The sequence below is a fragment of the Stenella coeruleoalba genome (assembly GCF_951394435.1).
Source record: "Stenella coeruleoalba genome assembly, chromosome: 10".
Taxonomy (NCBI): domain Eukaryota; kingdom Metazoa; phylum Chordata; class Mammalia; order Artiodactyla; family Delphinidae; genus Stenella; species Stenella coeruleoalba.
In genome coordinates, this window is record NC_137156.1 from 12689445 (window position 1) to 12715038 (window position 25594).

General features: G+C 43.9%; 1 protein-coding gene across 14 annotated transcripts in view; it reads right to left on the reverse strand.

Moving 5' to 3' along the window:
- ATXN1 (ataxin 1) overlaps nt 1–25594 on the reverse strand; it is a 520605-nt gene that overhangs the window by 165504 nt on the left and 329507 nt on the right. For all 14 annotated transcript variants that reach the window (XR_013830337.1, XM_079935510.1, XM_079935503.1 and 11 more), the window contains one exon: nt 24798–24855. The gene's annotated coding sequence lies outside the window, so the exon portion shown is untranslated. The remainder of the gene's footprint in view (nt 1–24797; nt 24856–25594) is intronic.

Consider the following 25594-nt stretch of genomic DNA (forward strand, 5'->3'; position numbering starts at 1 on the left):
CTCTATAGTCGTTCTCATTTAATCTTCGCCAAAACCGTGGGAAAGGAGTTTTTTTTTTTTTTTTTTGCGGTACGCAGGCCTCTCACTATTGTGGCCTCTCCCGTTGCGGAGCACAGGCTCCGGACGCGCAGGCTCAGCAGCTATGGCTCACGGGCCCAGCCGCTCCGCGGCATGTGGGATCTTCCCGGACCGGGGCACGAACCCGTGTCCCCTGCATCGGCAGGCGGATCCTCAACCACTGCGCCACCAGGGACGTCCAGGAGATTTTTATTATTATTATTATTATCAATGACTGCTGAGGAATCACACTCTGACAGATTAAGCAGCAGCCCCAGATCACAGCATTTGAAGCGGCAGGGAAGGGATTTTCAGCGCAATTCTTCCAACCCCAAAGTCTATCATTTATGCTGTCTCTCTCAGTAATTTTAAAGGGGCCAAAAGTTATGAATGTGGTCATATAATTTGGTACTGGGGCCCATGGGGGAAACAGCAACTGTACATCTTCCGTCCAGCACCCATTTTGCAAGATGGGGCTCAGGAATACATACAGAAAAGAACGGTGGGCACTGTCCCTGCTATTCACTGTTCTTTCTCTCTGTTGCATGTACGTGGGTGTGTGAATGAGTGTGAGCATCTCCATACAAGGGAAGTGGGCCTCGGGGTACACCCAAATTCAGGAAGGTATGACATGACTCCAAAACTGTAGCTGGGTAGGGTTTTCAGAGATGGTGGGACAACAGTAATTCTCTCCAGTATGGGATAAGACTGGCAACAGGCCATGAAACACCTTTATTGTGGTACAAAAGCAACGAACACAGAGGAAACTAACACTTCGTTCACTTGTGAATTTAGTCTCATGCCTAAATCTGATTACCAAGCTCAATCAGTGGGAAACAGAAAGACCCAAGGATATCAGGCAAAAATGCCCATACTTAAATATTCCTATTCTTAGAGTAGAGAAGACACAACCTCCACATGATATCATCCTGCCTGTCAAAGCATGGGACACGTTCACAAGCCTTTCCACCATAGTAGAAAGTAGAAAAAAGAATTGATATAACATATTGGTTATGGTAGGAGAAGCTGGGAAGTGAATTTCAAGTCACTTTTCCCTCTTCTTTCTAATTGTTGCACTCAAACAAATGTGTGGGTCCATACATGTGCAACTACACACACACACACACATACCAGGCCTGTAGGAAAACAGATTTCAGTCTGGTCATTTTGCATAGATCTGAAAGACTAGGGGCAGTGGGCTGCCATGCTTTAATTCTGTATCTGTGTATTACTATGTAAGGAAACTGGGAGAATTTCTATACAACAGATTGGGAGCTGGAAAGGAGTAAGAATTTGCTGGAGGTTTTCTTAGGCCAGTGTCAGAAGTTGGTTTGATGAGAAAAGTTTTCACAAGTGGGAGTTGTAGCTGCTTGTCTCTTAATTGTAGTGAATCTGTCAACTTTCTTTCCAGTGTATCAAGACTTTACTCTTCAAAATCATTCTCCGTGTGCCCTGAATTGCTATACTTTTAAGCTAACTACTTCTCAAAGTGCTGTTTAAAAACTGACATTTTCAACCATATCCCAGGCTTAGAATATGTCTAAATTTGCACAGTCTCATTGGCTCTTACGAGAGTGCTACTTCAAAAAAATACACTTGACAGCCAATCTCCTGAAAATGACTTGTGCAGAAATTGTGTTCAAATTACTTTTTATCAAGAGATTTAAGAGAAAAATGTGGTTTTCTTTGTAATAGGCTAAAAATAATGATACCCTTTATCTTCCACTGAACACGTACATATGTTGTGTAAGCGGCTGCATTTAAACAAATTGAAAAACAGTAGGATTCTGGCTTCCGTCCAGAAAGAAACAGAACTTGCCCAGAATATCACTGTAAGCATTAAAAAATACAATTAACTATTATTTTCCACCAAGTTCAATCCCACATACAGAATCAGATTGTCAACCAGGTCCAAGGTATCAAACTATAAAAGCTAATGTCTCAACAACAGACAGGAAACTCAAAAAAAAATGACCGCAGTACAATTTTACATGAGGAAAAGAGAATGAGAGGAAAGTGAGTTTATATTTCTACAAATTCCTTTTGAGTTACTGGGCAATATGTTATTTAAATTCACCCTTATGGCAACAGTACACAAGTCATATCCCTAAAATATTCCCACTGAACATTTTATTGAATATTTATGATGTGCAAAGTGCTGCTAGGTGAGGTTCAGAAATGGAGAAAACATGTTCATCTCTCTGAATACTGCTTTGTAAAACATAAAATAATTGTTACCAACTCTAATAATTTTTGGTGATCCTTCATCACCAGTGATTTTCAAATGTGTTTTTTTAAGTCAGAACAGTGCCTTCAAATGAAATCTTATATATCAATGGAAACCTAATACATAAACTAAATAAAACAGACTATTCACATTGACCTATTGTTTCTCCACCTGCTACCTGCCCTGCATCACCACCAAAGACTTCTGGAGGCGTCTGGGAAGCTTTGAGAAATCCTTAGGCCACTGGTCTGGGGAGTCTGAAGTCCTTAACATGGCATACGGTACCCTCTGCACCTTCACTCCTTTATTTCACAGCGTTATGAGCTCACCACGCCACCAGCCACATGACACATCGTTAAGTCATCAATAATGGAGTGCCAACTGTTCACTGCATGCATTATGCACCACCTGTTTGTTCCCCATGCTTTATCCAAGCTGTCCCTCAGCACGTGAGCCCTTCATGTCCTTCACCTACATGACAAGTGCCAAGACACCACAACGCTGCATAGCTGGGTACTGTCTTAAGTCCGTATATGCATTCATTTTTGCCTCACCATGATGCGTGGTAGTTATTGTTCATGTGGCATTCATGTACACTAACTTGTAAATAAGTCAAGGACAGAGAGTATATTGTATTTTCAATGGTACAATACAATTTAGCACAGGTATTAGCACATTGTAGGGGCTTAATAAATGTTTGTTGAGTGAATGAATGAAGACGGATGGGTGGATGGATGAGTGACATGGGTTGAACCATTTTCATCCAACCCGTGGAAAACATTTATATAAGTATACATAGACATATATAGGTACATACTTCACAAATTATGGCAAAATACACAGAGCATAAATTGTACCATCTTAACCTTTTTTAAGTTCTTCACTTCCCCTTTGCCCCACCTGCTGTATATCATCTCACGCCTTTTCATCCACACTTGGGACCTCCCTTAGTGCGAAATGTGGTCAAGACATATGGTCAGTGAAACTTCCTAGCTACTAGCTAGCAGTTTAGGTTGCTAGAAATGAGTTTTCTGGATTTTTCTCTTAAGCCCTCGCTGATCCCTATTAACAGGAACTGTTAGGAGTCAGCTTTCACCCCAGGACTCTTTGGGGCTCCACGGAATGCATGCCTTTAAGAAACAGATGCATGTGTGTCAAAGAGCCTATACCTAATACCCATAGCTTATATGTGATATCCGGACGATTTTATGTTCCATATTTTAACATTTCTGAACTTAGGACTGGTTTTATATATCATGAGCACATAAAAAAAGTGAGAGCATGTCTTTCATTCCCCCAGGAAACTAATCATTAAATCTATGGAGCACCTTATCATCAGTGGATAAGAAATCAGAGAAAGCCGGTATATATTTTGTATTTGTACAGTTAGATTTCTAGTTTAAAGTGTTTGCGTCTCATGATCACATTTTTGATCTTACACTTAGAGGACTCTGAAGCAAAGTAGAGTAGAAGGACTTAAAAAGGGTGACAAGTCATTCTGGTGGCTGGTAGAGGCCAGCAGGTGACCCGGACGCCAGGCTGGGATCCCATGCTAACTGCTACGCCCTAAAAGTCTCCACTGCTCTGGCCTCAGGTTCACCGTGTATAAATTACACAGGGCAGATTAACATTCAAACAGGGTTAAGATATTCCTGACCTCCTTCCTGCACCAACATTCAGTACCTCTCTGGCTTCGCCAAGAGTCCTCAAGGGGAAGAGCTGAGATACCCCCCACTCTGCACGGCTGGCTGGGGCCAGTTGAAGGGAAGAGCCCACCTCTTCCTGTGTTCAGCTCCCCTGCTTCCACTTTTGTAGCTCTCATTCTATTTTCCGACTTGGATCACAGATACTACCTTCCACTTCATATCAGCTAACTACGTACACCCTCTGGGGAGCCTAGATCACTGAGCAAGGGGCCAAAACTCAGCCAGACACAATCTAAAGCTCTCCCTCTCGGCTGCGATCAGCTTGGATATCTAGATACACATGAGGTGGGCAACCGGCCCTGATTGAAAGAAGGCAACAAGCACATCGCAACCCACATGTCAACCTTGACTCATCAGTATGCCTACCAAGTTTAACCAGCCAGCACCAATACCACCAGATTTTGTTTTTTTACCAAGAAATAAGTAAACAGCATGGAAAAGGTCCCTATCAGGTGTGCCTAGGATGCTGGTATCAGTCCTATTTTTGAGTTTCTATCATTAGGGTGGGCTGGACATCCCAAATCTTAAAGTTAATAAGGTAAAGAACACCTGTGGGCTTCACAGGAAGGAATAAGGGCACCAGCAGCCTACTAGGAAGTTAGCCACAGCAATGAGATCTGGAGATTTCCCCTTGCACAAAAAGGGGGGAGGGTGGCATTTAATATGAACACAAGACAGATGTGCTGAAAAAGTAGGCTTTGTTCCTTAACGAAACTGCAGCTGACTGTCTACAGCGTATTTAAATTTCCTGAAATTTTGTACTATAACCAACCCGTGTGCATTGTCACGAGGCCCTCATTCCAAAAGCACGGTCAGGGAGAAGGCAAATGAGGGTCTCGGTGATAACTTCAGATGAGTGAGAACAAACTGCTGTGCTTCTATCTTCTAGACATTTAAGGAATTTTATTGTTACTTCACTTGCCAGACTAAGTGAATTATAAAAATCTCTGCTTTCTCATAAAAGCCTCCACAGACCCAGGCACTGTGAACGATGTCACAATGAGCAGTACACTATCCCTTTTCCTCCCAGAAGAAATAATCCTCTTTTTGTGATTCTCCTTTTCACTTCATCTGCGGGACAGTGCCTACTCCCAGGCTGAGAGGATCGTGGTTTGGGCAGGGAACTGACCGAAAAATCTTGGCATCAGGGTTTATTATAAACTGAGTTACACAGGAATGGAAGACCATTGGAAGCCCTGGAAAAAGGAGAACTATTACCAGGGTGACAGAGAGGCTGGACCTTTTAGCTGGTGATTCGTTTTCCTTTGTTCACATGCTGTGATTCATCCTTTGGGCGACAGCAAGCAGGCTGTATCATTTTCAAGTTCATCATTTTATTAAGAACCGAATCCAATGAAGAAAGTGTTTTAAGGAAAATGGTCATTTGGAGGTTCTAATGATTTTTCTCTAGTATGGTCTTATTTAATACTTTTACATGAGCAAAGCTGATGCTTGCTCACCCCCTCCCCCTTTTTTAATTTCCAGAAAATAAGACATTTTCTGTAGGTCAGGTCACCAAGCAGTAGTTTAGAAAAGGACAATTTTAGCTTTAATTCTTCTCCTCACTTCTTATTTAATGGTAGCAAACCATTTAGATTCTCTGGAAAACAAAGAACCTATTTTTATGCTGAGTTCAAGAATTCTGATGTCTTGTTCAGAAGTGTTAGGAGGATGGATGAGTTACGGTTGGTAAATCACTTTGCAATTCCCAGGTCAAAGACGTGAAATGAACAGTATTAGTATTTGTTTTAGGGAAGTCAAAGTGATGAACTCTGCCCAGTGGGCCTAATTAGGATGCAAAGCTTGTAACTTAAAGGTAAGAGGAAAAATATTTTTGCAGTACTTATTTTTACCTAATTCTCTTCTATGCTAAGAGAGTAAAGGGCATGCTTGTGATTACTGATGACACTGTATTAAGTTGATAATGGTAAAAATAAATTAAGATGGATGGATGGGTAGACAAATGACCAGCTGGCGACCAAATACATATATTCCTCCCATATTATATATTAAGGCTGCTTCTTCAGAACCCTCTCTTCCTTACCCAAATTATCACTGCAGAAACAGATCATCATGCTTCGAGTCTTAAAATATAATGGAATTCCTAAATCAAATCTATGAGATTTGGTTAAGAACTTTCAATACGGATTTGTCCAGTTTTTGAGGTAACAGCGATACAAATCTTTTTGGTTTAAATATTTGTTGCTATTCCTCCCTTTCTTGCCCAAACTGATAAAAATAAAGCTTTTCTATTACATTATGCTTAGAAATTCTCTAAACTGTAGAAGGTGCCTGAAATTCATGAAGAAATAAATGGATGGACAGATGGGTCCGCTTTGCGAAGTCAGAATGAACCCTGAATGGTTTCTTATGCCTCTAGGAAAGACTGAACTTCAAACAGGCAGGACAAGTATTTTTCTTAGCAAACCTTTATGGGAAATGGGCTCAATCACTACTTAGTGTTTAAGGACTTTCACTGTATGGAAACTTCCTCACACTGAAGTCTCCAAAGCCAAGTTTATAATTGACAATGTATGCCTGAGTATAAGGCGAAGGGAAGGTTCTTCACAAATGTATCCCTCAGAAAAGATTGAGTTCTAGTTTTGCATGCTTACAGAGTCACCTAGCAGCATTGCTGTTTTTTTCTTTTCAAGGAAGAAAAGAGATTTAGCTAGTAATTATTCTTGGGAGTACGACTTTACAGTTGAAAAGAATGAATGTCACATAAATAAAAAAGGATTTTAAAGACTGCTTTCTAAAGCAACACAGTAAGTGGTTATGCTGTATAGTTCGTAAATACATACTCACTGGAAGGATAGAAAAAAACTCTCAATATTGTTTGGTACCCATATTGTTATAGTAATGGTCCCCAATATATCATGCCTCCTTGTCCATGTTCACGTAAACTGAGCTTGGCTATGTGATTTGTTTTGGCTGGAAAGGTATTTAAAATGTAATCAATAGATATAGACATGGGTACTTGTGGCTTGGGATAAAATTCTTGGTGACAGCATCACACACAGATTCAAAACATATTTGTATCTCAAATGACTTAGATGGAAGTCAAGATAATCTGCCCTGGAATGCTATATCAGATGACTTATAAAGTGGTTCAAAAGATGACAAAGACACTAGCACTATGAAGTTGTAAACAAATTATTTTTGTTTACAAAACTAATATGAAAGTAAAAAAAAAAATGGAATGTTTTTAAGTTAATCTACTATGACTTCAAAACATGCTTGTGGGCTTCCCTGGTGGCACAGTGCTTAAGAATCCACCTGCCAATGCAGGGGACACAGGTTCAAGCCCTGGTCCGGGAAGATACCACATGCCGTGGAGCAACTAAGCCCGTGCGCCACACGTACTGAGCCTGCGCTCTAGAGCCTGCGAGCCACAACTACTGAAGCCCATGCGCCTAGAGCCCGTGTTCTGCAACGAGAAGCCACCACAATGAGAAGCCCGCACACTGCAACAAAGAGTAGCCCCAGCTCGCTGCAACTAGAGAAAGCCCGCGCGCAGCAACAAAGACCCGACACAGCCAAAAATTAAAAAAAAAAAAAAAAAAAAAATGCTTGTGAGGCTAAATAGTTTAAGTATAAATCTGATTCTTTGAGCTGAATCTCTAACTTCTTAAAATGTTTACAGTCGGGCTTCCCTGGTGGTGCAGTGATTAAGAATCCGCCTGCCAATGCAGGGGACATGGGTTCGATTCCTGATATGGGAAGATCCCACATGCTGTGGAGCAACTAAGCCCGTAGTGCCAGAACTACTGAGCCTGTGCTCTAGAGCCGGCGAGCCACAACTACTGAAGCCAGTGAGCCACAACTACCAAAGCCTGCGTGCTCCACAACAAGAGAAGCCACCACAATGAGAAGCCCACACAGCAACAAAGACCCAATGCAGCCAAAAATAAATAAATATATTTTAAAAAAATGTTTACAGTCAAATTGGCAAAAAAAAAAAAAAACCTCACTGAAAGGATGGATGATAGCTTAAAGTTGAACATGTATCTCACACCCAAACCTCTTCTTGATCTGTAGATCTGAAGACGGAACACCTTACCTGAAATATCTACGAACAAAATAAATGTCTCACCACCCCACACCCCTTAAGATAGCTACTATCAAAAACACAGAAAACAAGCACTGACAAGGATGTAGAGAAAGTGGAACCTTTGTGCACTGCTGGTAGGAACGTGAAATGGTGAAGCCATTGTGGAAAACGGTACAATGGTTCCTCAAAAAATTAGAACTAGAATCACCATACAATCCAGCAGTTGTACTTCTGGGTATTTTCCCAAAGAATTGAAAGCAGGAACTTGAACAGATATTTGTACGCACATATTCATAGCAGCATTATTCACAAAAACCAAAAGGTGAAAGCAACCCGAGTGTGAATAAACAAAATGTATATATATACAGTGGAATATTATTGAGCCTCAAAAAGGAAGGAAATTCTGACATACGCTACAGTATGGGTGAACCTTAGGAAAGTTGTGCTAAGTGAAATAAGTCAGTCCCAAAAGGACAAATACTTATATGGTATCTAGAATCCACTTATATGGTATACTGAGAGTAGTCAACTTCATAGAGACAGGAAGTTAAACGGTGCTTGCCAAGGGCTGGGGGAGACGAACGGGAAATTATTATTTAACGAATGTGGAGTTTCAGTTTTACAAGATGAAAAGAGTTCTGGAGATTGGGGGCACAACATGTGCAGACTTAACACTACTGAACTGAACATCTTAAAATGATTAAAATGGGAAATTCTGTATTCCACCACATTAAAAAAAGAAAAAAGAATGTCACGTACACCTTAAACTCAACATTTTCAAAATTCTGTTCTGTGCCTGTTCTCCCCATCTCTGTGAGCGACACATTCATTTCCTTACTTGCTCAAGCCAGAAACCTAGGAATTATCCTGGTGACCACGTCCCTATCCTTCATCCACATCAGAAAACTACAAGTCCTGCACAGCTGACCTTGAGAATACATGCGTCTTGAACTCACCTACCTCTCTCTGAGGTTGCTACCACCATTCAAGTCCAAACCACTATCACTTCCTCTCAGGCCAACTACAGGTTTTCCTTCCCCATTCCCTGCTTTCTTGCCATCCTCTAATCCACCCTGCGTGTTTAAGCCCTCACGTGACTTTCCAGGTACTTAACAGAATCGAACCTCCTTGTCAGTTCCAAGGCTCTTCACTATCTGTGGCTTGCCAACTCTAACTTCATAGCCCTCTAACTCACCCTGGTCTTCAGCCACATGGGTTCAAGATCAGGTTCTCTGAATGTGCCAAGCACTCCTTATCTCAAGGCTTTTGCATATGCCAGTTGCTCTGCCTATCTTCAGGTTAATGTCATCTCCTAAGCCAGGCTTTTCCTGCCCACCCAGGCTGAAGTGGCTCCATCCCTCCCCCTTGTTATTTTTTCTCATTTTCCCTTCATTTCTCATTATATATATTCGTTTACGTATTTACTGTCTATCTCTTCCAGTTGACTATAAGCTCCTTGAGGGCAAGGCTTGGCCCTACTTGCCATTCTTGGCACAAATAAAAAATCATAATGTCAGATGGCAAAAAGTGTTATGAAAAAAGCAAAGCAGGGTAAGAAGCTATTTTAGACGAAGTGCAAGGATGGAGATTGGTTCAAGATGGCAGAGTAGAAGGACGTGCGCTCACTCCCTCTTGCAAGAGCACCAGAATCACAACTAACTGCTGAACAATCATTGACAGGAAGACACTGGAACTCACCAAAAAACATACCCACATCCAAAGACAAAGGAGAAGCCACAATGAGGCGGTAGGAGGGGCGCAGTCACAATAAAATCAAATCCCATAACTGCTGGGTGGGTGACTCACAAACTGGAGAACACTTATACCTAGAGACAAATTACAACAAAACACAATGATCCAAAACCTATGAGATGCAGCAAAAGTAGTTCTAAGAGGGAAGTTTATAGCTACACAAGCCTACCTCAAGAAACAAGAAAAATCTCATATAAACAATCTAACCTTACACCTAAAGGAACTAGAGAAAGAAGAACAAACAAAACCCAAAGTTAGCAGAAGGAAAGAAATCATCAAGATCAGAGCAGAAATAAATGAAATAGAAACAAAGAAAACAATAGCAAAGATCAATAAAACTAAAAGCTGGTTCTTTGAGAAGATAAACAAAATTGATAAACCTTTAGCCAGACTCATCAAGAAAAAGAGGGAGAGGACTCAAATCAATAAAGTTAGAAATGAACAAGGAGAAGTTACAATGGACACCACAGAAATACAAAGCATCCTAAGAGACTACTAGAAGCCACTCTGTGCCAATAAAATGGACAACCTGGAAGAAATGGACAAATTCTTAGAAAGGTATAACCTTCCAAGACTGAACCAGGAAGAAACAGAAAATATAAACAGACAAATCACAAGTAATGAAATTGAAACTGTGATTAAAAATCTTCCAACAAACAGAAGTCCAGGACCAGATGGCTTCACAGGTGAATTCTATCAAACATTTAGAGAAGAGCTGACACCCATCCTTCTCAAAAGCTTCCAAGAAATTGCAGAGGAAGGAACACTCCCAAACTCATTCTAGGAGGCCACCATCACCCTGATACCAAAACTAGACAAAGATACTACAAAAAAGAAAATTACAGACCAGTATCACTGATGAATATAGATGCAAAAATTCTCAACAAAATACTAGCAAACGGAATCCAACAACACATTAAAAGGATCATACACCATGGTGTATGGGATTTATCCCAGGGATGCAAGGATTCTTCAATATACACAAATCAATTAATGTGATACACCATATTAACAAATTGAAGACTAAAAACCATATGATCATCGCAATAGATGCAGAAAAAGCTTTTGACAAAATTCAACACCCATTTATGATAAAAACTCTCCAGAAAGTGGGCATAGAGGGAACCTACCTCAACATGATAAAGGCCATATATGACAAACCCACAGCAAACATCATTCTCAGTGATGAGAAACTGAAAGCATTTCCTCTAAGATCAGGAACAAAACAAGGATGTCCACTCTTCACCACTACTATTCAACATACTTTTGGAAGTCCTAGCCACGGCAATCAGAGAAGAAAAAGAAATAAAAGGAATACAAATTGAAAAAAAAAGTAAAACTGTCACTGTTTGCAGTTGACATGATACTATACATAGAGAGTCCTAAAGATGCCACCAGAAAACTACTAGAGCTAATCAATGAATTTGGTAAAGTCGCAGGATACAAAATTAATGCACAGAAATCTCTTGCATTCCTATACACTAAGGATGAAAGATCAGAAAGAGAAATTAAGGAAACAATACCATTCACCATTGCAACAAAAAACCTAGGAATAAACCTACCTAAGGAGGTAAAAGACCTGTACTCAGAAAACTATGAGACACTGATGAAAGAAATCAAAGATGACACAAACAGATGGAGAGACATACCATGTTCCTGGATTGGAAGAAACAATATTGTGAAGATGACTATACTACCCAAAGCAATATACAGATTAAATGCAATCCCCATCAAATTACCAGTGGCATTTTTTTTAAAAACATAACTAGAACAAAATATCTTAAAATTTGTATGGAGACACAAAAGAAGACCCCGAATAGCCAAAGCAGTCTTGAGGGAAAAAAACGGAGCTGGAGGAATTAGACTCTCTGACTTCAGAGTATACTACAAAGCTATAGTAATCAAGACAATATGATATGGTACTGGCACAAAAAAATATAGATCAATGGAACAGGATAGAAAGCCCAGAGATAAAGCCACACATCTATGGTCAACTAATCTATAAGGAGGCAAGGATATAGAATGGAGAAAAGAGAGTCTCTTCAATAAGTGGTGCTGGGAAAACTGGACAGCTACATGTAAAAGAATGAAATTAGAACACTCCCTAACACCATACACAAAAAAAAACTCAAAATGGATTAAAGACCTAAATGTAAGGCCAGACACTATAAATCTCTTAGAGGAAAGCATAGTAAGAACACTCTTTGACATAAATCACAGCAAGATCTTTTTTGATCCACCTCCTAGAGTAATGGAAATAAAAACAAAAATAAACAAATGGGACCTAATGAAACTTAAAAGCTTTTGCAAAGCAAACTACAAAGACAAAAAGACAACCCTCAGAATAGGAGAAAATATTTGCAAACAAATCAACGGACAAAGGATTAATCTCCAAAATATATAAACAGCTCATGCAGCTCAATATTAAAAAAACAAACAACCCAATCAAAAAATGGGCAGAAGACCTAAGTAGACATTTCTCCAAAGAGGACATACAGATGGCCAAGAGGCACATGAAAAGCTGCTCAACATCACTAATTATTAGAGAAATGCAAATCAAAACTACAATGCAGTTATCACCTCACAGCAGTTAGAATGGGCTTCATCAGAAAATCTACAAACTAAAATCTACTTGATTTTAGTCCAGAGTTTTCATCCTACACTGCCTGACAGTCCATAGTATCACTTCTACTTACTTTTCCAACCGTATCTCATACCTTCCCCACCCCAGGCAAATGGGCTGCTGCTTGTTCCTTGGACATACGCTTCATTTTCCAGAATCTATGCTTTTTGACTCATTTGCCTTCACCACCCCTACCCACCGCTGCTGCAGACTAACCGAAACCTCAACTCCAATTTCAAAAATCACCTTCTCCATGAAAACTTTCCAGATCTTCCCAAGCAGAAGCGATCATTTCCACCTCTAACTCCCTAAAGCACGTTTTTACTTTCATTGTACATTTCATTACGTTCTGTCTTATGCCCTAATTACTTGTATACTTTTTCAAGTCCCTTTTTAGCTCATAAGATTCTGGAGGACACAGACTGCATCACCTACCACCTTGCTACTCAACTATTCTTTTGTTTCTCTAAGTGCGGTCTTTGGCATCACCTGGGAGCTTCTTAGAAATCCAGAATCTCGGGCCTCACCTCAGCCCTGGAGGGTCAGAAACTGCATTTTAACAAGACCCCAAGGTGATTCCTATGCACTTGATCAAGCTCACACTAGCCACTCATTTCATACTTGACTGGTTGAGCTGACTAGAAAAAAAATTCATCAGAAACAGAATTTACACAATTCCTTCAAAAGATAATCATGAGTGAATAAAGCTTTCGTTATATAAGACTATGTTAAAGCTCTGGAGTCAGCAAGCAGAAGGTTAACTATATATATCAACCTTCTGCGTGAGGAAAACAAAGTTTGCCTTGGCCAACTAAACGGCTGAGAAAATTCTGAAGTTTTATAAAGCTTGTCTACTTAAGGGTAGGAAGCCAGCAGACGACTTGCCCACTATTGCCAATAGTATAATTCTCCTTTAGTGCATCGGTTGGCCGTGAAAATATTTACATCAAAGCTTTAAAGGGTCTTCTGTCACATCCAGTAGACTTATAATACAGATGTGCTACAGACCTAAGAGTTCTCCTCCTTTAGTGGAGCAATAGTACTTCTTTCTCTGTTCTGTAACAATGCTTTGGATTTTTTTCCTACGTGGTAGACAAAGCGTAGTAAGGAAATACAGACTTGATGTGACACTCAACTCCTGTGAAGTGGGCGTTGCGTTTCCTTGGGGATGGGAGGCCGTGGCAGTTGGGACCGTCCTTCTTCAAGGGCCCCGTGCTGGCCACTAGGGGGCATCCGCACGCGAATCAAATTATCCTGAGTTCAAACAGGAGAAACCGTGCATGGGAATTTACAGGGCACCTGCCTCTATCTTCCACTCCCCCTCATAAATGGACAGGCAGCAAACATAATAATTCCATAATAGGACTTATCCCTAACCTTTGTCTTGTAACACAAGAGACACTAAGTGAATAAGCTTGAGTCTATTGCAGGACTAGGGGTAGAAGCCTGGAGCACCTACCTTCTTCTCCAAACTGCTCACTCATGATCTCAGAAATTCAAGTTAATACACCCACTGCAGAAGTGGCCTTCAGGGAGCAGGGGACAGAGAAGTGAGGCTGCGGAGGCTTGGAGCAAACAGGATGGACTCTGTGGGGCATCAGCAGGGGTGAGAAGGTCAGTCTCAGGCCACCACGCTGCCCGAGTGGCTGACCCACTGCCAGAGGACCCTCCCAGGTGGCCTGGCTTCCTCCTGCACCTGAGCTGCTAAGCGTGCAGCTCTGACCTTGCTCCCATCCTTCTCCTCACCAGGTCCCTCTGATGTCTGTGCAGACTCGAGGGGAAGTCTAGTGACAGGACAGGATGCCCCGAGGCAGCCAGGTGTGAGCTGGCAGCAGAACACACGGGGCACCCCCTCCCCTCAGCCTCACAGCGACAGGAATGTTCTCACCCTCAGAAGTTCTGCCACCCAGGCCGATAGGAAAGGTTTCACCACAGGGTTTTAATACACTGTCCCCCTTCCTCAGAAAGCACCACTTGTTTGCATGGCCCTAAATAACTCCTGCAGAAGACACAAGTGACTCTGATGTGGAGCCATGGAATCTACCACGGTCACAGAACCTGGAAACAGCTGCATGTGACCACAGGCGCATCTCCAATCCGCCCCTCAACTCTGTAGGAAAGGAAAGCACTTTACAGTAACAGGGAAGCGACTGCTTTGTTTACTGTTCTCTTTCAATTAGGAATCTGTACTCCTTGGACACCTGTTTTTCAAATACTAAATTTATTTTAAAAACAGCATTTCCAAGTTCTAAACATTTAAAAGGCACTCTTCTCTTAAGACAGAATCAACTTTAGAACCCAAGCCTTTTTTTTTCTCCCAATATGTCAGCAAGCAAAGAGCAACAGAATGGGCTGAGCAAAGCCTATGGCTGGCCCTGCGACCTGCCTTCTCAGATTTCTCCCCATAGGTTTTCAGACACCAAGAAGCGCAGTTATACTCTCCCTCCTGCAAGTCAGAGCAAGAGCCAGAGTCAGTAGCAACAGCAGAATATGCATTAAAACAGTGACAAGAAAAGCGGCTCAGACCCCCTGCCCCACACGGCCACCATCTAACCAGCAACAAACAACAAGCATCACTTTCTAGGAATTTGTGAGCGGCTGTGATCACGTGTCCTCCTTACACTCAGGTTTCCTTTGACCAAATATTACATAGCAACAACTTGGTTGAAAGGCCCCTGGGACTCACCATTGAAAAAGAAGGCTTTGTAAATGACATATCTGTTCGGTATCTGCTCTTTTTAGCACAGGCACATTTCAGAAGTTCAGCCAATGGCTGGAGAAATGTTTGGGACATTGAAAATCCCCTCTCTGGCAACAGGGCTAATCTCACGTATGAATTTTTCAGTCCCTGAGTTGAGAAGACGTATTAAATACCCAGCAACGTGTTTATCTTCATTAAACAGCAAACGCCCTTTCAAACAAAATCCGACAGGACAGAGATTACCGTTCATGCTAATGGAAAGTGATCAAAAGCCCAAGATGCTTTCGTTAGCTTACTCTGAAGCCTGTTCCTGCTTGAGTTTCTCTGCAAAGTACATCAAAAGAATATAGATATCACTGGAGACTCGAAATGTTTACAGCCTTCTAGTAACAAGTGAGAAACTACTCTTGAAACTATACAAGGTGGGGAACAAAGCTTACTGCCACCTTCTCCCTGAAACATAATACAGCACAATCTATAAATAGCTCAGCGCTTCTGTTTAAATGTACAACCTCCCCCATCCCAAACATGATGGAGGTTTCCGATCATCTTGCTATTTCAAAGGAATCTTAAGAATCAATCTAACAAATTGTGGTGATTTTATGGGCTGGTAAGAGGGCTTGAAATAATGGGGAATGCCAAGTGTCTCCCACTCGAAGCAGGGCCCTATTCCTTGCTCAGATTGGAGAAGGGGCAAAGCTTTCATAGAGAGGAGCAGTTCTCTTGCCAACTAGGGCAAGCGGGAAGGTCTACCCACCAAGGGCAGTGTCAGAAGGGCCAAGGGCATTCCAGGGAGAGCGACGGCGACCTGAAGCCCTCCTCCTCTATCACACTTTCTGCACCTCTGGCCAGAGATGCCAGCTTCCCAGACCCACACAGAAAGCAGAGAAGAAGAAAGGCAGGAGGTTAGGAGTTTTCTTCTCCCCTGCTAGCATCTCTCCAACTCCAGCCTATATTCAAGGAAAAGAGACCTGGGACTGATGGACTCCTGAATCCCAGGGACTCAGCACTCACTCTGGTTCTTGGGAGCTAAGAGTTGAGGTGTGTGAACTGCATACAATTTAGCTTCTCTCATTAGACTGTCCTCTGCCACTAGAGACAGGCGCCTATGAAATGTGATACGACTAGTCCCAGAAAGTAAAATGGGAATGCAAAACATTCCCCTTCTGTCACATCAGCCTTCTTTCTCCCTTCTATCAAAACTGGCACTCTCCTGTCAGACTAAAACGACCAAGAAAGCAATGTGCAGTGGCCTTGTGAAGCTCACATGAACTGTCAGCTTGCAAAATCTTGACCAACCAGCAAAATGTTGCCACGTGTTTCCCAGAGCCATGGGGAGCTTGAGTCTGGTAACGAGGCAAACCAGCAGGAGAGAAAGACAGTTCTCACTGCGTGGACGGTGAGCCCTCTCTCATCAGGGGCTAGATGCTGCAACATTTAATTCCACGTTTAAACGGCCCACGTTTAAGCCATTATCTCCACTAGAGGGCCACGACGGAGATGAAATTGCAGCCTGATGACTTTGCTGCTGATTTAAGAATTGATCCTAAACCTTGGGGAGGGCAGGGCAGGAAGAGATAAGGTTGGGGTTAAGACGATACGCAGTTACTCAAAGGGGGCTTATCTTGGTCTAAGGCTACTGCCAATTCTACCCAAGAAGCCTCAACTCATAGAACAACACTGTTACTGAAATAAGCTCAAGGGCTTTCCCTGGTGGCGCAGTGGTTAAGAGTCCGCCTGCTGATGCAGGGGACACGGGTTTGTGCCCCGGTCCGGGAGGATCCCACATGCCACGGAGCGGCTGGGCCCGTGAGCCATGGCCGCTAAGCCTGCGCGTCCGGAGCCTGTGCCCCGCAACGGGAGAGGCCACAGCAGTGAGAGGCCCGTGTACCGCGCAAAAAAAAAAAAGCTCAACAAATATATAACATAGGACACCTTCAATAGCCACCTGGGCTCAAAAAGTCAGTCTCAAAAAGGAGTCTCCAACTCCCCCCCTTGTTTCTTACATCCACACAATCATCCCGTTTTGGTCAATTTTTTCCTTGTAGTGTCAATCACATCTGTCCCTTCATAATGCTCCCAAGTTTTCAAAGTCTTATTTCCTTTTGCCTGTAATAACCTCCCAACCAGGGCCCCCGTCTCTGGTTTTCTCCCCACCATCTCCTGGGCCGTGAACACAGTTGTAAAGCTAATCTCACTGAAACAAGGCTGGTCCCATCACCAGCTTGCTGAAAGATCTCCAGTGATTACGAGCCCTCAGTTCAGGACCCGCTCCACAGTACTGCCCTGCTCACATTAAAACAAAGACAGGCAGGGCCCCTCCATCTCCACCGACCACCCCCCACAAACCAGAAACAAGCCCCATTTTCTAGGAATCTGTTAGTGGCTGTGATCCCTGGGACTCCCAGCATTCAGGTTTCTTTTTTTTTCTTTTTTTTTGCGGTACACGGGCCTCTCACTGTTGGGGCCTCTCCCGTTGCAGAGCACAGCCTCCGGACGCACAGGCCCAGCGGCCATGGCTCACGGGCCCAGCCGCTCCGTGGCATGTGAGATCTTCCCGGACCGGGGCACGAACCCGTGTCCCCTGCGTCGGCAGGCAGACTCTCAACCATTGCGCCACCAGGGAAGCCCTCAGGTTTCTCTTGATCAAATACAACACATGGAGACGTGGCTGAGAGGCCCCGTTCTTTGGTCTGACACATGTGCTGTGACCCCTCCCTACCTTTCCAGTGCGATCTGCCCCACTCTCTCTGAGCATACCGCTTTCCATATTGATTCACACACAGAGTTTCCAACCTATTTTTCACAGTCGGCTGCTATGCTGGGCTCAGCCACGCTTTGCCCCTGTCCGGAAGCCCCTTTCTCCATTGACCTGGAGGTGGATGCTGCCGTCTGCCAGACTCCAGGACTGGAGGCAGCAGGTGCACGTGCGAGAGAGCCTGACGCAGGGGAGAGACGGTGCAGTGCAGTCGAACACACCTGGGCTGGAATCACGGCAGCATCCTGGACAGGTTAACCTCCCCTTAATTCAGTTTCTTTGTTTTAAAATGAGGACAGTAATCTCTACCTGGTTCAGGAGGAACAAGGCTAGAAGGGCAGCTGGCGCCAGGTAACACATGAACTGTGACTTCACGCAGGGGACAGACAGTGACAGGGCCGGGACAGGGCTGAAGCGTGAAAGGCTGGGCTTTATCAAGGGCTCAACCACCAGCTAGGTTGGATTTAATCTGTTCATGTCTTCATGATCTTCCACGCACTGTGGCTAATCAATGTCAGCTCTGTTATTATTTTTTTTTTTTAAATAATGCTCTTTTAATTTTAATCAGCATCTTCAAGCCAGGCTTAGTTTTTCCAAGTCTGGGTTCAGGGGCCGTCATGTGCATTCCTGTTACAAACACAATCAGTCACGAGTGACAATTCATCGCTACGTTCGTTCATTCCTTCACCCTACAGATACTCATGGAGCACCTACCGTGTGCTGGGTGGGAGAAACACAAAAAGGAACCTGAGGATTGGAAAGGTGGGAGCTTACGTATAAAAGGCTGAATGCCTTGTCTAGGACATAGCAGGTGGTACATGCCCTTTCCAGGGCAAAGCTCTGAAGCATTGCATCGCTCGTGTAATTCTCCAAGTTTTCTCTCTCCCCCTGTGATTACAGGGAGGTCTCTAGCTGGTAGGATGAAAAGATCCATGCAGCCTGCATTGGGGAGCCATGCGTGGAGGACGGTGTCCTGCAGAGACACCAGATTCACAGCGCATGCTGACTGAGGGAGAAGGAAACTTCTACTTGGTTAAGCCAGTGAGAGTTTAGGATTGCCTCTCTGAAGCATGAGGCCCATCCTATCCTGACTAACACGATGACTTGCATTTTCTCTACTATCACCATTTGGCAATTAATCATGTGTAATAATGCCTTGTGATTCTCATATTGACTGCCCTTTACTTCTTTTGATTTCCTTAACTTTACCTGTCATCGTACCTCTTCAAGTAAGCAAGGGCCTGTGAAACACGACCACCTTAGTTTATACTCCTGAGTTCTCCTTTTCACCCTCCAACTCACTTCCTCTGACCTCCCAGTTCTCCCCAAATTTAGCAGTGAGCCTTACACAGAGCAACTGTAACTCGTAATTGATGATTTAACAATCTTCCCATTAAGAAATAATCCCCCAAATATAATGACAATTATTTACTTCCATTAACTAATACCACTCTGCTGGCATGGATAATTAGGGATTAAGCACAATAGCTACTATAAAACTTCAGGGATTCATCCAGGGACCTACATCAACCATGGCTAATCACAGGTTGGCTTGGTGATCGTTTCTTACTGTGGCCCTGTTTAACGATATGCATCTGGGCTTCTAGGGTTCCCATTTAGTCATTCATTCGTCCGTCTATACGGTCCTTCTCGGAGAATCAGCAGACAGTAACAGCTATAGAAACAGACTAGCTGTGAGACCATAGGCTAGTCACCTCAACTCTCTATGCCCCAGTTTCCTTATCTGTGAGAGTTAAAAATGTATCTGGGGCTTCCCTGGTGGCGCAGTGTTGAGAGTCCGCCTGCCCATGCAGGGGACACGGGTTCGTGCCCCGGTCCGGGAAGATACCACATGCCGTGGAGCAGCTAGGCCCGTGAGCCATGGCTGCTGAGCCCATGCGTCCGGAGCCTGTGCTCCGCAATGGGAGAGGCCACAGCAGTGAGAGGCACGCGTACCAAAAAAAAAAAAAAAAAAATGTATCTGGTAAGCTTGTTGTTGTGAGGATTACATACATTAATACACGCAAGTACTTAGAAAGTTGTTTTAAGCACTAAGACACAGCAGTACCTGGCATGTGGTAAAGAGTGCTAATATCACTTACATTTACTGAGCACCTACTACATGGCAGGTATTACAGAAACAGGGACATAAGGTTTCCCAGTTCCCAAGGAGTTTACAATCCAGTAAAGGTGATAAATATATAAACAAATAAGTGAACTTAAGTGTTACAGAACCATATCCAGAAAGAGAGCACACACAGGTGTACACACTCAAAGAAGATGCAGACATGAGCGCGCACACAACTCCTGGCAACTGGTTACAAACAAAAAGGTGCTCCTTCCCCTTGGAAGAAAGGAAACTGGAAGATTCCATGAGAACTGACAGATGAACTGAGTGTTATGATATGAATAGGTATGTGCCAGGCAAGATGGGGCACAAGGACATCCAGGCAATTAAACGTGAGAAGAGGCATAAAAACATTTAATGTATTGAAAGGTTTAATCAAATGCCTCCTATGTGCGTGTATAGCTTCGAGTACTGCAATACAGCAGTCAATGATACGGATGAGGTTTCTGCTTTCACTAACGTTCTAAAAGAGGAGACTAACAATAAACCAGTAAACAGATATAAGAACCAAGGAGTTACGAATAAAACCCAGTGGGTGAGATGGCCAGAGGGAGACTGGGGACCAAAGCGTGGAGAGTGAGAGGTGAGAGCAGAGCCCGAGGTCAACAGCACACTCCATTCCTCTATTTTCTATGGGAAGGATTTTCTCAAAGCCCTCCTGGCCTTTTTTTACTTCATCCTTTTTCTTTCCCAAGGATGTGGAGTGAGGTAGCTGGCTGGAGGCTAAACCCGGCGTGGACCATGCCTCTCCTTGAGAAACTAACTCCACTGGGTAGGGTTAATCCACCACTGGGTAGACTTAAAATGTTGAGCACGGGGTGGGGGGCTGTGCATAGAACTGGGGTCTCTTTTTCCTTCCTTCCTCACGCAGACAGTGGCCTGCAGACCCAAAACTTTCCTGCGGGTAGACTGTGATCAAGCCCAGACTAGAGAATGAGTTGGGAAGCTCTTTGGTTCCCAACCTGAGATACAACTTCTAACTCAGTTAACTGTCGTCAGTCACCGAGGTGCACCCTGGCTCCATCTGCCTTATGGTTACACTTGTATTGGTTCTCAGTTGGCTCAGGACTTGGGAAGGGAAGAGTACTCTTTGAAGATAAAGGCTTTTATACAATAAAAACCTTCCCTCCTCCAACAGACCTCAAAACTAAATTAGGAACTACTATCCTAATCTATCAAACCTGTCACCTTATTGAAAAATCCTTCCAATCTCTTACTTAATAGCTCCAAAGACATGGCTAGGGGTTTGACTGAGAGGCCTGGCCCAAAAGGTATATAGTAAGGCTAATTCAACCAAAGTAGTGAATATTGGGGGAGAAGAAGGCTGGGGGGGGGGGATGACTTCAGTGCCACTGTGAAACCCTATGGTACACAGGTCATGGTCAGTAGCCACAAAGAGGAAGAAGAGGAAATGTGAAGTCTTTAGATATTCTTACCTTGTGATTTCATATCTACATTTTTTTTTAAACCACAGCAGTTAAAGAATTTCTTGAATTTATCTTTTCTCTGAAGAATTTAAAAGAATTTAGTATATTTACACACTTGCCTCAAAGCTTCCTTATGAGACTGGATGAGACTATAATGTTATCATGAAGAAATATTAATGTATGGTTACTATCTACAGAGCTCAGTTCTGAGCGTTAGAGCAAAAAATAAAAAACAGATGAAGAGAAAGATAGATGGTTCCTGACCTCGAAGGCCTTACCCTCTAACTAGAAAGAGTTCAGGCCCACAAAGCGTTATGTATTAAAAAAGGAAATACAAACCAAATGTCAAATAGATGGTAAAGATTTTTTAAATGTTTCAGGAGTTTAGGGGGAAAAAAGCATCTGTTGATATCAAGAGTGATTATAATGGTTTCATGGAGGATTTTAGAGAAAACATCAGAGAAATGTTAAAACCTCAACCCCACACACTGGAGAGACTGCAATTGGAAACTGCATCTCTGGTGGAAGCGCCTAGAAGGTGTGCCACGTGCACTGATCTCTGGGTGCAGCCCTACCGTGCCTGGCACTGCACTCTGCCCCGGGAGGGGTCTCCTCAATCCCTGTGGAGCACATTAAACGGGTCCTCTGTTTCCCTAGATCTCACACCACTGTTTCCCTGCCCCCTTTCCAGCCAGGAGCAGCTGACCGCAATATACAGGAAGTACCCTGCCCACTGAGCCACCCTGCCAGGGCTGCTTGGCCACAGGGATGATGAAAAGGACAGACTCTCCGCCGACTTGGCTTTGCTGAGGCAGGGAGGCTCTGCCAGCTCTGCTGGCACACTCGGGGCCCTGCAGAATTTTACTACAGACACCGCCTCCCTCCTCGAGTCCCCAGCTCGGTGGGGACAGGAGGCAAGTGTTAATAGCAGAGATAGCAGCCCACACTCTCTACAGGAGGGGAAAGGCGGGCCAGGATAAGGTGGAAAATAAAAGGAGGCATCGGGGCTGTGCTCAACCTGCCCGGGATACACTGGCTGCCACAGTCATTATATTTTTTCTGGCTGCAGAGACATGTTGCTATGGAACCAACACATGCCATTGCTACTTGGCCTCTAGCAAATAAAATCCCAGCGCTGGCAAGAGCATTTCCCTAGATTTCCCTTAAAGGGACACCATCGAGGCCGAGCACTGTTCGAGCTTGGAAACAACAGCAGCCTTGTTCCCGGGTCCAGCCACCCCGCATATACCATGAGCTGGAGCCCAGTGACACATGTTTTTACAAGGCGGACCCGCGTGCAGCATGTGGACCTGTGTGGTACAAACCCAAGATGTGGGGATCAGCCTCTGAGCTGCTTTTTGAAAACTCACGGCTTCGGTGTGTGTTTAGTTTTCCCCCAACTGGTAAAAGCAAACAGCTTGTAGTATTTGGGATAATGATTTGATACCTCCTGACTGTCGACTTCAAGCTACTTGTGACCCAGCAGGAAACCGAAGTTGCCACAAGTGGTCGGCGTGAGTTCAGGTGGAACTTATTTTATCGCTTTACCATTTCTTACCTCACACCCCTCTCTACCAGTTTATTCTTTACTTAAAGAATAGCACAAAATAGGCAAGGAATTTAGCACATTCCCCCTTTCCTAAGGCCCTGAACTGTGTCCTGTTTTAGTCTTTATCAATCTCTTAGTTCCACAGAGACCCTTTGATTCCCTAGGTAGCAGCAGACCTCAGTGTCCCATGTTATACTTTGGTGTGCTCTGGGGATAAACCTTCTGGGCTTTTCTTGGATAAGATGAGGAAATGGAAACACTCACACTTCTAATAATGCACAATTCATGCACACGGAGTATGGGGAGACAGGAGAGATCAATTTTAGAGTAATACGCAGGCGGACGGTCTCTCAGCGAATCAGCAATCTATGTCCTAAATTCCGTACAGTGCGTTGGTAGAAAGCAGACTATCTCTGCACCCTGATAAGCAGGAAAGTCAAGTTCCTTTACAGGGACTCCAGTAAGGGCAGAAGAGAAGCCCCCATTTGTTAAGGTAAAGTGATTTAAGTTGACAAGTGGGATAAAATAACGGACACAGGCTCTCAATACTACACTTGGGCCAATCTCTAGAGGAGATGGAACGTTCTGGAAATAAGTGCACCTGGATCATCAACCTAAATGAACATGATCCAGAGCCAGGTCTGGCACAGGCGTCTCGAAAGAACCACAGGTAGGTTCACCTTCTGGGATCCCATATTTGTATATTCGCCGTAACACCCCACAACTGTGCCCTCACGTACAAAGCATAATTTTTTTTTTTTTTTTAGTGAAGAAATGTTTCTCCGAGAGTCTATGACTGCGGGCCAAATTTGCACAGCAATGCAAGAAACCTGCTAAGCCTCGCTCTGCAGGTGCAGACAGCCCTGAGTGGGGGGCGTGCCGCTCTGCAGTTGGCCAGCAAGCACCTGCAGGTGCGCCTCGGCGTCTAGCTGCAAAGCAGGTGGACCACGGAGTCTCAGCACGTGACGGGGCATTGCAAATGCGGTGGTTTGGTAAAGGTGCAAAGGAGACAAAAAATAGGCCCTCTCAGAGGAGGTCCAAAATGGGAACGTTCTGGGTACCTCCATGCAATCAACCTCTCTTGTCTTGGTAGTAACCAAGTGTGATTATTAGAAAGTTAAGTAGCAACAAGCATCACTCCTGACACCTGCCTTAGAGGGACGTTAGCATTAGTTTATCAGGATTACAACGGATTGAACTGCCTGTAACTCTGTATCCCCAGAAGGTACTGGGATTCAAAGGACAGCTCTGTGTGGGGTTGTGATGGGGAAGGGCATGACCCCACGCAGCTGAGAGTTAAATGCCTCTCTCATAATCTAGGCTCAGATGCCGGGGTTGGGGGAAGCCCTCAGGGCCTCAGCTGTCCCATCTGGACATAGGGGCTTTCTTTGCTAGATGAGCTATAACATCCCATCTAGTGCTCACATCCTATGATTCTCTGTCGTGGTGTTAAAACAAAACAGTATGTCACATGAACAAAACAAATGGGTTCTCCTTGCCCACGGCCGTGTTTCTGTGCATCAGCCACTGCGGGGGTGGGGGTGGGGCGGGAAGAAACTTCCTACCTCATCCCCTCTGCAAACTGAACAAGGTAATAGTAACGGTGGTAACAACTCAGAAGAGACAAAACCTGTGAACAGCCAAAAAGAAATGGCAGAAAAACACCAGGGGAAACCCTCCCCTCCAAAGGGAAGGGGAAATGTAATGAGTACAAAGAGTCTCTTGGTTCCAGGTAGGAGAAAACTCCCAGAGAATGAGTGCTTACAAAGTAACGTGAGTAAAAAATATATATAAAGGAGTCAAAGGATTACTCACCCTGTGAAAACAGATTGGTTTCTCTTCACCCAGAAAACGGACTAATTTCTTTGGAAAACTGGAAGAGAAAGAGATTAAAAGTAAAACATTAAATCCATCCCATAAATCAGCACAGGTATACAGGCCGGAGAGATGAGAAATCCCAGCGCCTGGCCCTCTGGTACTTACTAGGTGCGCAATTAATGTCTGATGAACGTGGACGGCCCACTGCTCGGCTAACTACTTGAATTTTAAAGACGGAGCTTTGACTAATTAATATGTAGAAAATAATCACATGCATGGTTCTCTTATCTCGAGATGCGTGAATCTTTGACAAAGGAGCGCCGTGGCGCCGCAGGTCTGCAAGTCTTGTAGTTTACCCAGCCTCCAGACGGAAGAGCCCACAGACGGCGACAGAGGCATCTGACTTCCTGGGCAAGGGGGTCCTACACAAAGAACCTGGAGAGACACCCGCACTGTGTACCGCACACACTGACCAGAACATGGCGATACTCTTAGCTCCTCAGCGGAGAGGGAGGCTACCATTTATAGGGGGAATTGAGGCCAGGTGGGCTCATCGGTTACCAGGGAAACCAGCAGCTAGGGCGGGGGCAAGCACGTAGGCAGTTACTGATTAAGGCCTATAATTAGGAGCATTGGATAGTCATGTGAGCGAAGCCGAGCCTGGTCGAGCATGGGATGTAGAGAGCAAGGGAACAGCCATCTTGAATGGCCTGACCGTACAATACATATGCCACGTATACTGTGGTGCCTGGGAAATCATTTTTTAGGAGGATCTTTAAAAATGTCGTGTCTGC